Source organism: Cryptomeria japonica, unplaced genomic scaffold (genome assembly GCF_030272615.1).
Source record: "Cryptomeria japonica unplaced genomic scaffold, Sugi_1.0 HiC_scaffold_26, whole genome shotgun sequence".
NCBI lineage: Eukaryota > Viridiplantae > Streptophyta > Pinopsida > Cupressales > Cupressaceae > Cryptomeria > Cryptomeria japonica.
The window spans coordinates 1,122,501-1,137,500 of NW_026728848.1; the positions used below are offsets into that span (position 1 = coordinate 1,122,501).

The following is a 15,000-nucleotide window of genomic DNA, read 5'->3' on the forward strand; positions in this document are numbered from 1 at the left end:
CAGGAAATCGATCAGCCCTCACAATGGCCCAAGGCCAGAGATCGGACTGCTACGATTTACCCCAACAATCATCGTGCCACTCTTCGCAGAGAGGTGATAGACGCCAACGAGCCCGCGCATAGCAATCGAGGTGTAAAAAGGGCGTTGAAGGCAGGAAGCCTGGACGAAAGAGGCTACGAGGTCACCTCGAAGCGGTCTAAGAATCGGGCGCACTTGGGGCGACTACCAGTGCCAACCCCTTATCCCGCGGTGCGTCCGACACACAGAAATTTCCAAGGCGGCCAAGGAGCCTCCCCGCATAGCAATCGGGGTGTGAGGTTACGGATGCAGCATTGATAGCAATCGAGGTGTGAGGCGAAGGATGCAGAAGTGAGAGCCGAGGGATGTAGCAGAGATAGCAATCGGGGTGTGTGATGCAGAAGAGATAGCAATCGAGGTGTGCGGTGGGAAGGGCCCAGCAGCCAGAATGCATGAAGCGACGGATGAAGCAGTGATGACAACCGGGCTGTGAGGAGAGGAGGGATGCAGCCAAGAAAGCAATCAGGGCTCGAGGCAAGGGATGCATCAAGGATAGCAATCATGTTGTGAGGCGAGATTCCAAAGGCTAAACGTGAGAGGCTGCAGGGTCGACTCAGAGAGGTCTATGCATGTGAGAGGCTGAAAGCAAGGTCGACTCGGAGCGGTCTATGCATCGGGCGCGCTTGGGGCGACTACCAGTGCCAACCCCTTATCCCGCGACGCGTCCGACAAAGAGAACGTTCCAAGGCGGCAGAGGAGGTTACCAACCGAAGGATGCAGTAGCAATAACAGGTATAGTTCCGCGGCGGCCGAGAAGACTCACCGCATAGGAATCGGGATGCGAGGCGAGGGATGCGGCGGGAAGGCCCCGACGGCTAAACGGAAGAGGCTGCAGGGCCGCCTCGGAATGGTCCAAGCATCGGATGCGATTGGGACGACTACCAGTGCCAACCCCTTATCCCGCGATGCGTCCGATACACAGATAGTTCCAAGGCGGCCGAGGAGCCTCACCGCATATCAATCGGGGTGCGAGGCGAGGGATGGGGCGGGAAGGCCCCAACGGCTAGACGGAAGAGGCTTCAGGGCCACCTCGGAATGGTCCAAGCATCGGACGCGCTTGGGGCGACTGCCAGTGCCAACCCCTTATCCCGCGATGCGTCCGATACACAGATGGTTCCAAGGCGGCCGAGGAGCCTCACCGCATAGCAATCGGGGGTGCGAGGCGAGGGATGGGGCGGGAAGGCCCCAACGGCTAGACGGAAGAGGCTTCAGGGCCGCCTAGGAATGGTCCAAGCATCGGACACGCTTGGGGCGACTACCAGTGACAGCCCCCTATCCCGCGATGCGTCCGATACGAAGATGGTTCCAAGGCGGCCGAGGAGCCTCACCGCATAGCAATCGGGGTGCGAGGTGGGGGATGCGGCGAGATGGCCCCAACGGCTAGACGGAAGAGGCCACAGGGCCGCGTCGGAATAGTCCAAGCATCGGACGCGCTTGGGGCGACTACCAGTGACAACCCCTTATCCTGCGATGCGTCCGATACGAAGATAGTTCCAAGGCGGCCGAGGAGCCTCACCGCATAGCAATCGGGGTGCGAGGTGGGGGATGCGGCGAGATGGCCCCAACGGCTAGACGGAAGAGGCTGCAGGGCCGCCTCGGAATAGTCCAAGCATCGGACGCGCTTGGGGCCACTACCAGTGACAACCCCTTATCCCGCGATGCGTCCGATACGAAGATAGTTCCAAGGCGGCCGAAGAGCCTCACCGCATAGCAATCGGGGTGCGAGGTGGGGGATGCGGCGAGATGGCCCCAACGGCTAGACGGAAGAGGCCACAGGGCCGCCTCGGAATAGTCCAAGCATCGGACGCGCTTGGGGCGACTACCAGTGACAACCCCTTATCCCGCGATGCGTCCGATACGAAGATAGTTCCCAGGCGGCCGAGGAGCCTCACCGCATAGCAATCGGGGTGCGAGGCGAGGGATGCGGCGAGATGGCCCCAAAGGCTAGACGGAAGAGGCTGCAGGGCTGCCTCGGAATAGTCCAAGCATCGGACGCGCTTGGGGCGACTACCACTGCCAACCCCTTATCCCGCGATGCGTCCGATACACAGATAGTTCCGAGGCGGCCGAGGAGGTGGGGGATGCAGCGAGATGGCCCCAACGGCTAGACGGAAGAGGCTGCAGGGCCGCCTCGGAATAGTCCAAGCATCGGACACGCTTGGGGCGACTACCAGTGACAACCCCTTATCCCGCGATGCGTCCGATACACAGATAGTTCCGAGGCGGCCAAGGAGCCTCACCGCATAGCAATCGTGGTGCGAGGTGGGGGATGCGGCGAGATGGCCCCAACGGCTAGACGGAAGAGGCTGCAGGGCCGCCTCGGAATGGTCCAAGCATCGGATGCGCTTGGGGCGACTACCACTGCCAAACCCTTATCCCGCGATGCGTCCAATACACAGATAGTTCCAAGGCGGCCGAGGAGCCTCACAGCATAGCAATCAGGGTGCGAGGCGAGGGATGCGGCGAGAAAGCCCCAACGGCTAGAGGGAAGAGGCTTCAGGTCCGCCTCGGAATGGTCCAAGCATCGGACGCGCTTGGGGCGACTACCAGTGACAACCCCTTATCCCGCGACGCGTCCGATACACAGATAGTTCCAAGGCGGCCGAGGAGCCTCACCGCATAGCAATCGGGGTGCGAGGCGAGGGATGCGGCGAGAAGGACCCAACGGCTACACGGAAGAGGCTTCGGGGCCGCCTCGGAATGGTCCAAGCATCGGACGCGCTTGGGGCGACTACCAGTGACAACCCCTTATCCCGCGACGCGTCCGATACACAGATAGTTCCAAGGCGGCCGAGGAGCCTCACCCCATAGCAATCGGGGTGCGAGGCGAGGGATGCGGCGAGAAGGACCCAACGGCTACACGGAAGAGGCTTCGGGGCCGCCTCGGAATGGTCCAAGCATCGGACGCGCTTGGGGCGACTACCAGTGACAACCCCTTATCCCGCGACGCGTCCGATACACAGATAGTTCCAAGGCGGCCGAGGAGCCTCACCGCATAGCAATCGGGGTGCGAGGCGAGGGATGCGGCGAGAAGGACCCAACGGCTAGACGGAAGAGGCTTCGGGTCCGCCTCGGAATGGTCCAAGCATCGGACGCGCTTGGGGCGACTACCAGTGACAACCCCTTATCCCGCGACGCGTCCGATACACAGATAGTTCCAAGGCGGCCGAGGAGCCTCACCGCATAGCAATCGGGGTGCGAGGCGAGGGATGCGGCGAGAAGGACCCAACGGCTAGAGGGAAGAGGCTTCGGGTCCGCCTCGGAATGGTCCAAGCATCGGACGCGCTTGGGGCGACTACCAGTGACAACCCCTTATCCCGCGACGCGTCCGATACACAGATAGTTCCAAGGCGGCCGAGGAGCCTCACCGCATAGCAATCGGGGTGCGAGGCGAGGGATGCGGCGAGAAGGACCCAACGGCTAGACGGAAGAGGCTTCGGGTCCGCCTCGGAATGGTCCAAGCATCGGACGCGCTTGGGGCGACTACCAGTGACAACCCCTTATCCCGCGACGCGTCCGATACACAGATAGTTCCGAGGCGGCCGAGGAGCCTCACCGCATAGCAATCGGGGTGCGAGGCGAAGGATGCGGCGAGAAGGACCCAACGGCTAGACGGAAGAGGCTTCGGGTCCGCCTCGGAATGGTCCAAGCATCGGACGCGCTTGGGGCGACTACCAGTGACAACCCCTTATCCCGCGACGCGTCCGATACACAGATAGTTCCAAGGCGGCCGAGGAGCCTCACCGCATAGCAATCGGGGTGCGAGGCGAGGGATGCGGCGAGAAGGACCCAACGGCTAGACGGAAGAGGCTTCAGGGCCGCCTCGGAATGGTCCAAGCATCGAACGCGCTTGGGGCGACTACCAGTGACAACCCCTTATCCCGCGACGCGTCCGATACACAGATAGTTCCGAGGCGGCCGAGGAGCCTCACCGCATAGCAATCGGGGTGCGAGGCGAGGGATGCGGCGAGAAGGACCCAACGGCTAGACGGAAGAGGCTTCAGGGCCGCCTCGGAATGGTCCAAGCATCGGACGCGCTTGGGGCGACTACCAGTGACAACCCCTTATCCCGCGACGCGTCCGATACACAGATAGTTCCGAGGCGGCCGAGGAGCCTCACCGCATAGCAATCGGGGTGCGAGGCGAGGGATGCGGCGAGAAGGACCCAACGGCTAGACGGAAGAGGCTTCAGGGCCGCCTCGGAATGGTCCAAGCATCGGACGCGCTTGGGGCGACTACCAATGACAACCCCTTATCCCGCGACGCGTCCGATACACAGATAGTTCCGAGGCGGCCGAGGAGCCTCACCGCATAGCAATCGGGGTGCGAGGCGAGGGATGCGGCGAGAAGGACCCAACGGCTAGACGGAAGAGGCTTCAGGGCCGCCTCGGAATGGTCCAAGCATCGGACGCGCTTGGGGCGACTACCAGTGACAACCCCTTATCCCGCGACGCGTCCGATACACAGATAGTTCCGAGGCGGCCGAGGAGCCTCACCGCATAGCAATCGGGGTGCGAGGCGAGGGATGCGGCGAGAAGGACCCAACGGCTAGACGGAAGAGGCTTCAGGGCCGCCTCGGAATGGTCCAAGCATCGGACGCGCTTGGGGCGACTACCGTTGCCAACCCCTTATCCCGCGATGCGTCTGATACACAGATAGTTCCGAGGCGGCCGAGGAGCCTCACCGCATAGCAATCGGGTTGCGAGGCAGATTATTGGGAAGGGAACCCCCTGGGATGCGGCTCAAGCAGTGCCCAAAGGGACTGGAATGCGGAATCACATCGAGAGACCCAAATGCTATACGAGGGCTCAAATCGAATTATCGATTTGGCCACGACATGGACGCATCGGAACGACTACCTTTGCCGAACCACTCGCAATTGCATCCATACCGAAACCAATAGACATTTCCGTTAGAGCCCTCGCATAGCATTCGGGAATCTCGCATGCCCCTCTAAATCGACCAATGCTGGCGCTCAATGAAAATCCGAGCGCTACCACCGTTCGAGCGCCAGCATTGGTCGAGTTAGAGGGGCACGGGGGAGAATGCTCCAGTCAACACCTCCCCTATATAAGTTATTTGTCCGATTCTCGCACAACCGTAGTCTGCCTCGTCGAATCAAACAACGGTCCCAGATTCCGACTTCCGTTCCGTAGAGACCCAAAAGCTAGATGGAGGCTCGCAAGAAAGAGAGTCGGCGCATAGCAATCGGGTTTCTCGAACGTTTAGGGACCGAGCTCACTTGCGGATAGGGCAAAATCCGCCAAGCAACCCAAAAGCTAGACGGGGGCTCGAATCGAATCGCCTAGGCGGCCACAACAACGACGTGTTGGATCGACTACCAGTGCCAAACCATTCAGCAAGACTAGTCTGTGTCGAGGCCGGATAGAGATTCTCAGAGAGCGCCCGCATAGCATTTAGGAGACCTGCCGCGTCCCTCACACTCGACAAATGGTGGTGCACGTTTATAAATCCGAGCGATCCCAACCCTTTCAAGCACCAACATCGGTCGAGATAGAGGGGCACGGAGGGGGCTGCGTGAGACAACACAGTCCCCTATATAAGTTATTTGTCCGATTCTCACACATCCGAAGAATGGTCATCAAATCGGACAACAGCCCAAACTTCCGACTTCCGTCCCAGAAAGCCCAAGAGCTATCTAAAACGTTCATGGCCGGAACTCGATCGCGGCTATACCAGTCCGCCAAGCAACCCAAAAGCTAGACTGGAGCTCTAGTCGAATCACCTCTGTGGCCATTGCAAGGACGTGTTGGAGCGACTACCATTGCCGAACCATTCCGCAGGTCGAGTCCATACCAAGGCCGCATAGAGATTCACGATGAGCTCCTGCATAGCAATCAGGAGACTTGCCGTGTCCATCACAATCGATAAATCCTGGTGCAAGATTTTTGCATCCGAGCGCTCCAACCAGTCGAGCACCAGCATCAATCGACATAAACGGGCACGGGGGGAGGATGCTCGAGAACACTACCTCCCCTATATAAGTTATTTGTCCGATTCTCAAGCAGCCGAAGTCTGGTCATCGAATCGGGTCAAAGACCACAACTTCCGACTTTACCCACAATGCAAGTCATCGAATCGAACATCGGCCCCCGAGTCGGACTCCATGCGTATGTCAGGTCATCGGACCCAAATTCCGCCTTCCTGCGCATGGCGGGCCATCAATATCAACTCGGTCATCGGACCCAAACTCCGCCTTTTTGCGTATGGCACGCCTTCAAATCGGTCATCGGACCCAAATTCCGCCTTCCTGTGCATGGCGGGCCATCAACATCAACTCGGTCATCGGACCCAAATTCCGCCTTTCTGCGCATGGCACGCCATCAACTCGGTCATCGGACCCAAATTCCGCCTTCCTGCGCATGGCAGGTCATCGGACACAAATTCAGACCTCGCCAATATGCCTACGTATCGAATCGGTCATCGGACCCAACTTCCGACTTCATCCATACTGTAGGGTCTTTGAGGTTGGCGCGGTGCGCTCAACCCAGGGAGTCGACCCATCGAAGCATACACCTCCCCTATATAAGCTATTTGTCCGATTCCCACACCTGTGTAGTTTGCACCTCTGACCAGGACATCGACCCCAACTTCCGAACTCGACTGCAACGACGGCACCAGCGCCTTGGTGCGCACCTTGCGACGCACAGTCCCAACATTCGCCTTCCTGCACATGGCAGGTCATCGGACCCAAATTCCGACCTCGCGAGTATGCCTACATATCGAATCGGTCATCGGACCCAACTTCCGACTTCATCCATACCGTAGGGTCTTTGAGGTTGGCGCGGTGCGCTCAACCCGGGGAGTCGACCCAACGAAGCATACACCTCCCCTATATAAGCTATTTGTCCGATTCCCACACCTGTGTAGTTTGCACCTCCGATCAAGACATCGACCCCAACTTCCGAACTCGCCTCCAACGACCGAACCAGCGCCTTGGTGCGCACCTTGCAACGCACAGTGCCAACATTCGCCTTCCTGCACGTGGCAGGTCATCGGACCCAAATTCCGACCTCGCGAGTATGCCTACATATCGAATCGGTCATCGGACCCAACTTCCGACTTCATCCATACCGTAGGGTCTTTGAGGTTGGCGCGGTGCGCTCAACCCGGGGAGTCGACCCAACGAAGCATACACCTCCCCTATATAAGCTATTTGTCCGATTCCCACACCTGTGTAGCTTGCACCTCCGATCAGGACATCGACCCCAACTTCCGAACTCGACTAAAAAGACCGCACCAGCGCCTTGGTGTGCACCTTGCAACGCACAGTGTCAACATTCGCCTTCCTGCACATGGCAGGTCATCGGACCCAAATTCCGACCTCATGAGCATACCTACTAATCGAATCGGTCATCGGACCCAACTTCCGACTTCATCCATACCGTAGGGTCTTTGAGGTTGGCGCGGTGCGCTCAACCTGGGGAGTCGACCCATCGAAGCATACACCTCCCCTATATAAGCTATTTGTCCGATTCCGACACCTGTGTAGTTTGCACCTCCGCTCAGGACATCGACCCCAACTTCCGAACTCGCCTGCAACGACCGAACCAGCGCCTTGGTGCGCACCAAAAGTGCGCACTTTTGGAGGGCACTTTTGTGCGCTCCAAAGGTGCGCACTTTTGGAGGGCACTTTTCTGCGCTCCAAAGGTGCGCACTTTTGGAGGGCACTTTTTGGAGGGCACTTTTCTGCGCTCCAAAGGTGCGCACTTTTGGAGGGCACTTTTTGGAGGGCACTTTTCTGCGCTCCAAAGGTGCGCACTTTTGGAGGGCACTTTTTGGAGGGCACTTTTCTGCGCTCCAAAGGTGCGCACTTTTGGAGGGCACTTTTTGGAGGGCACTTTTCTGCGCTCCAAAGGTGCGCACTTTTGGAGGGCACTTTTTGGAGGGCACTTTTCTGCGCTCCAAAGGTGCGCACTTTTGGAGGGCACTTTTTGGAGGGCACTTTTCTGCGCTCCAAAGGTGCGCACTTTTGGAGGGCACTTTTTGGAGGGCACTTTTCTGCGCTCCAAAGGTGCGCACTTTTGGAGGGCACTTTTTGGAGGGCACTTTTCTGCGCTCCAAAGGTGCGCACTTTTGGAGGGCACTTTTTGGAGGGCACTTTTCTGCGCTCCAAAGGTGCGCACTTTTGGAGGGCACTTTTTGGAGGGCACTTTTCTGCGCTCCAAAGGTGCGCACTTTTGGAGGGCACTTTTGTGCACTCCAAAGGTGCGCACTTTTGGAGGGCACTTTTCCTGTGCTCCAAAGGTGCACACCTAGGTGAGCACCTTCGACCACACCTTGTAGCACACCAAACTCTGACTTTCGACTTCATCCGCAATGCAGGGTCTTTGAGGTTGGCGCAATGCGCACAACCAGGGGAGTCGACCCATCAAACCCAACACCTCCCCTATATAAGCTATTTGTCTGATTCTCATACATGCGTAGCCTGCAGGAGCAATTAGGACATCGACCCCAACTTTCGGCTTCTAAACGAAAACAAGGTCTTTGAGGTTGGTGTAATGCGAACAACTAGGGGAGTCAACCCATCAAACCCAACACCTCCCCTATATAAGCTATTTGTCTGATTCTCATACATGTGTAGTCTACAGGAGCAATTAGGACATCGACCCCAACTTTTGACTTCTTAACGAAAACAAGGTCTTTGAGGTTGACGTAATGCGCACAACCAGGGGAGTCGACCCATCAAACCCAACACCTCCCCTATATAAGCTATTTGTCCGATTCTCATACATGTGTAGCCTGCAGGAGCCATTAGGACATTGACCCCAACTTTTGACTTCTTAACGAAAACAAGGTCTTTGAGGTTGGCGTAATGCGCACAACCAAGGGAGTTGACCCATCAAACCCAACACCTCCCCTATATAAGCTATTTGTCTGATTCTCATACATGTGTAGCCTGCAACAACGATTAGGACATCCACCCCAACTTCTGAATTCGTCTGCGTTGACCGCACCAAAGGTGCACGCCTTGGTGCTCACCAAAATCCGACTTCCGACTTCTTCTGCTATGCGGGGTCTTTGAGGTTGGCGCAGTGCGCACAACCAGGGGAGTCAACCCACCGAATGCAACACCTCCCCTATATAAGCTATTTGTCTGATTCTCATACATGCGTAGACTGCAGCAATGATTAGGACATCCACCCCAACTTTTGACTTCTTAAACAAGACAGGGTCTTTGAAGTTGGTGCAGTGCACACAACCAGGGGAGTCGACCCATCAAACGCAACACCTCCCCTATATAAAGCTATTTGTCCGATTCTCATACGTGTAGTCTGCAGCAGCGATTAGGACATCGACCCCAACTTCCGAATTCGTTTGCATTGACCGCACCAAAGGTGCACGCCTTGGTGTGCACCCTGGAGTGCACTTTGGTGCTCACCTCGGTGCACACTTTGGTGTGCACCTCGGTGTGCACCAAAGGTGCGCACCTTGGAGCGCACCAAAGGTGTACACTTTGGAGCGCACCACATAGGGTCTTTGAGAGGTTGGCGCAGTGCGCACACCAAGGTGGGTGTTGAGGTGCGTGCCGAGGTGGGTGGGTGCTAGGGTGCGCTCCATGGTGGGTGCCAGGGTGGGTGCGTGCTAGGGTGGATTCCAAAGAGGGTCATAGGGTGGGTGCCAAGGTGGGTTGGTGATATAGTGGGTTCAAAGGTGGGTACTAGGGTGGGTTCCAAGGTGGGTCACAAGTTGGGTGCCAGGATGCGTGGGTGTTAGGTTGGGTGCCAAGGTGGGCTCCTGCGTGGGTGGGTGCTAGGGTGGGTTTCAAGGTGGACGCGAGGGCGGGTGCCAAGGTGGGTAACAAGTTGGGTGTTAGGATGGGTGAGTGCTAGAGTGGGTGCCAAGGTGGGTGGGTGCTAAGGTGGATGCCAAGGTGGTTCACAGGGTGGGTGGGTTCTAGGGTGAGTTCCAAGGTGGGTCACAGGTTCAGTGCTAGGGTGGGTGTCAAGGCGGGTGTCGAGGTGCCTGGGTGCTAGGGTGTGGATGCCAATGTGGGTCATAGGGTGGGTACTAGGGTGGGCTGCAATGTGGGTGCCAAGGTGGGTAACATGCTCGGTGGGTTCTAAATTGGGTGCCAGGGTGGGTGTGCACCCACCTTGCCCGAGGTGGGTGCCAAGGTGCCAGTGTGGGTGGGTGCTAAGGTGGATGCCAAGGTGGGTGAGAAGGTGGGTGATAGGTTGAGTGGTAGGATGGGTGGGTGCCAAGATGGGTCACAGGGTGGGTGCAAGGGTGGGTAGGTGCTAGGGTTGGTGTCAGGGTGGGTGGGTGCTAGGTTGGGTTCCAAGGTGGGTGCGAGGGTGAGTGTCAAGGTGGGTCACAGGTTAGGTGCTAGGATGGGTGAGTGCTAGGGTGCAAAGGTGCCAGGGTGGGTGCTAGGATGGGTCGATGCTAGGGTGAGTGGCAAGGTGGGTCCACAAGTGTCAAGGTGGGTGCCGAGGTGGGTGCCAAGTCGGCGACTGCTATGGTGGATGCCAAGGTGGGTCACGGGGTGGGTGCCAAGTTGCTAGGTTGGGTTCCAAGGTGGGTGCCAACGTGGGTGCTAGGGTGCGTGGGTTAAAGGGTGTGTCACAACGTGGGTGCCAGGATGGGTGCGCACCCACACTGGCCAAGACGGGTGCGGGTGCAAGGTTGGGTTCCAAGCCCGGTCACAGGCTGGGTGCTAGGATGGGTGGGTGCCAAGGTGGGCACCAGGGTGGGTGCACCCACCCTGGCCAAGGTGGGTCACGGGGTGGGTCCTAGGGTGGGTAACGGGGTGGGTACTAAGGTGCGTGCCAAGGTGGGTCATAGGGTGGGTGCCAAGGTGGGCACCAGGGTGGGTGTGCACCAACCCTAGCCAGGGTAGGTCACGGGGTGGTTGTCGGGGTGGGCGTCAAGGAGCCAAGGTGGGTGGCAAGTAGCCAAGTTGCGTGCCAAGGTGGGTGTCGGGGTGGGTGCCAAGGATCCAAGGTGGGTGCCAAGGAACCAAGGTGGGTGTCTGGGTGGGTGCCGAGGTGGGAGCCAGGGTGGGTCCCAAGGTGAGTGCAAAGGTGGGTGCCAGGGTCAAGGTGAGTGCCAATGTGGGTTCCAAGGTGCCAGGGTCAGGGTGAGTGCCAATGTGGGTTCAAAGGTGCTAAGTTGGGTGCGAGGTTGGGTGCGAGGGTGGGTGGGTGCCAAGGTGTGCTAGGTGGAAGCCCGGGTGGGTCGGCATCCCATGGGTGTCGAGTTGGGTGCCTGATGGGTGCTTCTTGTCAAGTTTTAGTCGTCGGGACTCATTTCGAGCCTTAGAGGTCGTTTCTTGTCCGGTTGCCCTGTCTTCGACCTGGGAACCCAATTTTGGTCCTCGGGTCCCATTTTTTTTTGTCTCGCATCCCACTTTTGGCCTGTGGCCTTTTCGGGGTCGATTCTCGTTTTGGGCATCAGAGCATGTTTCTTCTCCTAAAACCCAATATTTGTTTATTAAGTCTCGGAACACATTTTTGTTCTCGTGGACCCATCATGGGTCTTGGAACGCATTTGTGGTCCTTGGGTCCCATTTTGCATCCCGAAACTTGTGTTTTGGTGCTCGATCCCTATTTTGGGTGCCCACCTTGCACCAAGTGCGCACCCGGGGCAAACCGAGCACCTTGGTGCACCGGGGCAAGATCGAGCGTGCACCCGAGGCGCCCCGAACATGCACCAAGGTGCACTCGGCCCACATGTGAGCGCAGGTCGTTGCGCCCGAGGTGGTGTGTGGGCACCGCGTTGCAGACGGGACACTGCACGCACACGACGCCCCCTCCAGGTGCACGCACGTAGGCCGGGCCGGGTGCACACCCGACGCCCTAGCAAGGTGCGCGCACCCGGGCAGGGCTCACACTTGGCGAACGGGGCGCACTTCGCGAGGGAGGGTGTGCACCTCGACGGGGGTGGGTGGCCGGGGTGGATTCGCACGTGGGTCGCGGTTTGCTAAGTACACACTGCGACAAGCTCATAACGGGTGCGATCATACCAGCATTAGTGCACCGGATCCCATCAGAACTCCGCAGTTAAGCGCGCTTGGGCCGGAGTAGTACTGGGATGGGTGACCTCCCGGAAAGTCCCGGTGTTGCACCCTTTTTTAGTTTTTCGCCGGGCGTCGCAATGCTATTTGAATAAACCTTTTGCCCGTTTGCGTTCTCGTCGGGGCCGGGCCGGGCCGGGGTGCGCTGCCCGCACTACCGCGCGCGCGGGGGGCGACACCGAGCGCGCACCCGAGGCACCCCGAGCACACAGGCCACGGTGCAACCCGGGCGTTGTGCGCGCACCCCGGTGCGCCCGAGGTGCTGCGCGCGCACCCAGGTGAAATCGGTGTGCACCTCGGCCAGTGCGCGCTCGGTCGAGTCGCGCACGTTGGCCAAGGTGCACGGTGATGTTTCTTACTCTAAGGTTCCGCACCAGACGCCCGGGACAGGTGAGCGAAGCTGGGCGGGGCCGGGTGCGCGGCCGGGGCAGGTGCACGCAGCTGGAGAGAGCTTTGGAGCACACTTCGGAGCGCACCAATGATGCGCTCCATTCAAAAGTTTCCTGAAAAGGCAAAAAAAGTTGAGATTATAGAATTTCCCACTTGAGAGATTGTAAAAAAAAAAAATTTAAAATGAAGGAAACGCGGGTGCCAAGGTGTGCGCAGCCCAGCCAAGGTGTGCGCACCAAGGCGCCCACCCTGGCGAAGGTGCACGCAAGGTGCGCACCCGAGGCAAACCGGACAATTAACCCAACTTTCGACTTCGCGCGCACCTTGGAGCGCACTTCGGAGCGCTCCTTGGTGCGCACCAATCTTGGGCACCTCGGAGTGCACCATGGCGCCCACCAAGGTGCGCACCCGGGGCAAACCGAGCTCCGACTTCGTGCGCACCTTGGAGCGCACGAAAGGTGCGCACCATGGCGCCCACCAAGGTGCGCAGCCCAGCCAAGGCGTGCGCATCAAGGTGCGCACCCTGGCGAAGGTGCGCACCCGGGGCAAACCGAGCTCCGACTTCGTGCGCACCTTGGAGCGCACAAAAGGTGCGCAACCCAGCCAAGGTGTGCGCACCCCGGTCAAACCGAGCTCCGAATCGTGCGCACCAGAGGTGCACGCCATCGTGCGCACCTTGGAGCACACTTCGGAGCCCTCCTTGGTGCGCGCCGATGTTGCGCACCTCGGAGCGCACCCGGGGAAAACAATGCAATTAACCCGACTTTCGACTTCGTGGGCACCTCGGAGCGCTCTCGGGTTCGCACCTCGGAGCACACCGAGGTGCGCACCTTTGATGCGCTGCCTTCACCAATTTCCAGAAAAGGCAAGAAAACATTGAGAAGGTGTGCGCACCGAGGTGCCCACCCTGGCGAAGGTGCACGCGAGGTGCGCACCCGGGGCAAACCGGGCTCCGACTTCGTGCACGCCGCACCTTGGAGCACACTTCGGAGCGCTCCTTGGTGCGCACCAGGGCGCGCAACCCAGCCGAGGTGCCCACCCCGGCGAAGGTGCACGCGAGGTGCGCACCCGGGGCAAACCGGGCTCCGACTTCGTGCACGCCATGGTGCCCACCGCGGCGAAGGTGCACGCGAGGTGCGCACCCGGGGCAAACCGGGCTCCGACTTCGTGCACGCCGCACCTTGGAGCACACTTCGGAGCGCTCCTTGGTGCGCACCATGGTGCCCACCAGGGCGCGCAACCCCGCCGAAGGTGCACGCGAGGTGCGCACCCGGGGCAAACCGGGCTCCGACTTCGTGCACGCCGCACCTTGGAGCACACTTCGGAGCGCTCCTTGGTGCGCACCATGGTGCCCACCAGGGCGCGCAACCCCGCCGAAGGTGCACGCGAGGTGCGCACCCGGGGCAAACCGGGCTCCGACTTCGTGCACGCCATGGTGCGCACCGCGGCGAAGGTGCGCACCCGGGGCAAACCGGGCTCCGACTTCGTGCACGCCGCACCTTGGAGCACACTTCGGAGCGCTCCTTGGTGCGCACCAGGGCGCGCAACCCAGCCGAGGTGCCCACCCCGGCGAAGGTGCACGCGAGGTGCGTACCCGGGGCAAACCGGGCTCCGACTTCGTGCACGCCGCACCTTGGAGCACACTTCGGAGCGCTCCTTGGTGCGCACCATGGTGCCCACCAGGCCGCGCAACCCAGCCAAGGTGTGCGCACCAAGGTGCACGCGAGGTGCGCACCCGGGGCAAACCGGGGTCCGACTTCGTGCACGCCGCACCTTGGAGCACACATCGGGGCGCTCCCGGGTTCGCACCGGCGTTGCGCACCGTGGTGGGCACCTCGGAGCACACCAAGGTGGGCAGCGAGGTGCGCACCTTTGATGCGATGCCTTCACTAATTTCCATAAAAGGCAAAAAAAAAACGAGATTTTAAAATTTCCGTTTTGAAAGATAGTGAGAAAAAGGGAATGCTGGTGCCATCTTGAGCCCGCCCTGGTGCGCAGCCCAGCCAAGGTGTGCGCACCAAGGTGCCCACCCTGGCGAAGGTGCGCGCCCGGGCAATTAACCCAACTTCCAACTTCGCGCGCGCCAGGGTGGGAGCGCACCCAACAACCGGGCCTGGGAAGAGCCAATGCGAGAAACCCCACCAAACGCTCTGACAAAAAAAGAGGGGGCGCTCCAGTAACCCCGCTTCGGAGCGCACCCTGGGCAAACCCAGCCAAGGTGCCCACCCCGGCCAAGGTGCAGGCGAGGTGCGCACCCGGGGCAAACCGGGCTCCGACAACGTGCACGCCGCACCTTGGAGCACACTTCGTAGCGCTCCCGGGTGCGCACCTCAGAGCACACCAAGGTGGGCAGCGAGGTGCGCACCTTTGATGCGCTGCCTTCACTAATTTCCAGAAAAGGCAAAAAAAAAAGGAGATTTTAAAATTTCCGTTTTGAAAGATAGTGAAAAAAACGGAACGCGCGTGCCATCTTGAGCCCGCCCTGGTGCGCA

General features: G+C 59.6%; 1 non-coding gene across 1 annotated transcript; it reads left to right on the forward strand.

Annotated features, from left to right (window-relative positions):
• The first annotated feature begins 12,053 nt into the window (after positions 1-12,053).
• Positions 12,054-12,172, forward strand: LOC131861378 (5S ribosomal RNA). The gene has a single exon (XR_009360452.1). It is a non-coding gene; the product is annotated as a 5S ribosomal RNA (ribosomal RNA).
• The last annotated feature ends 2,828 nt before the right edge of the window (positions 12,173-15,000 follow it).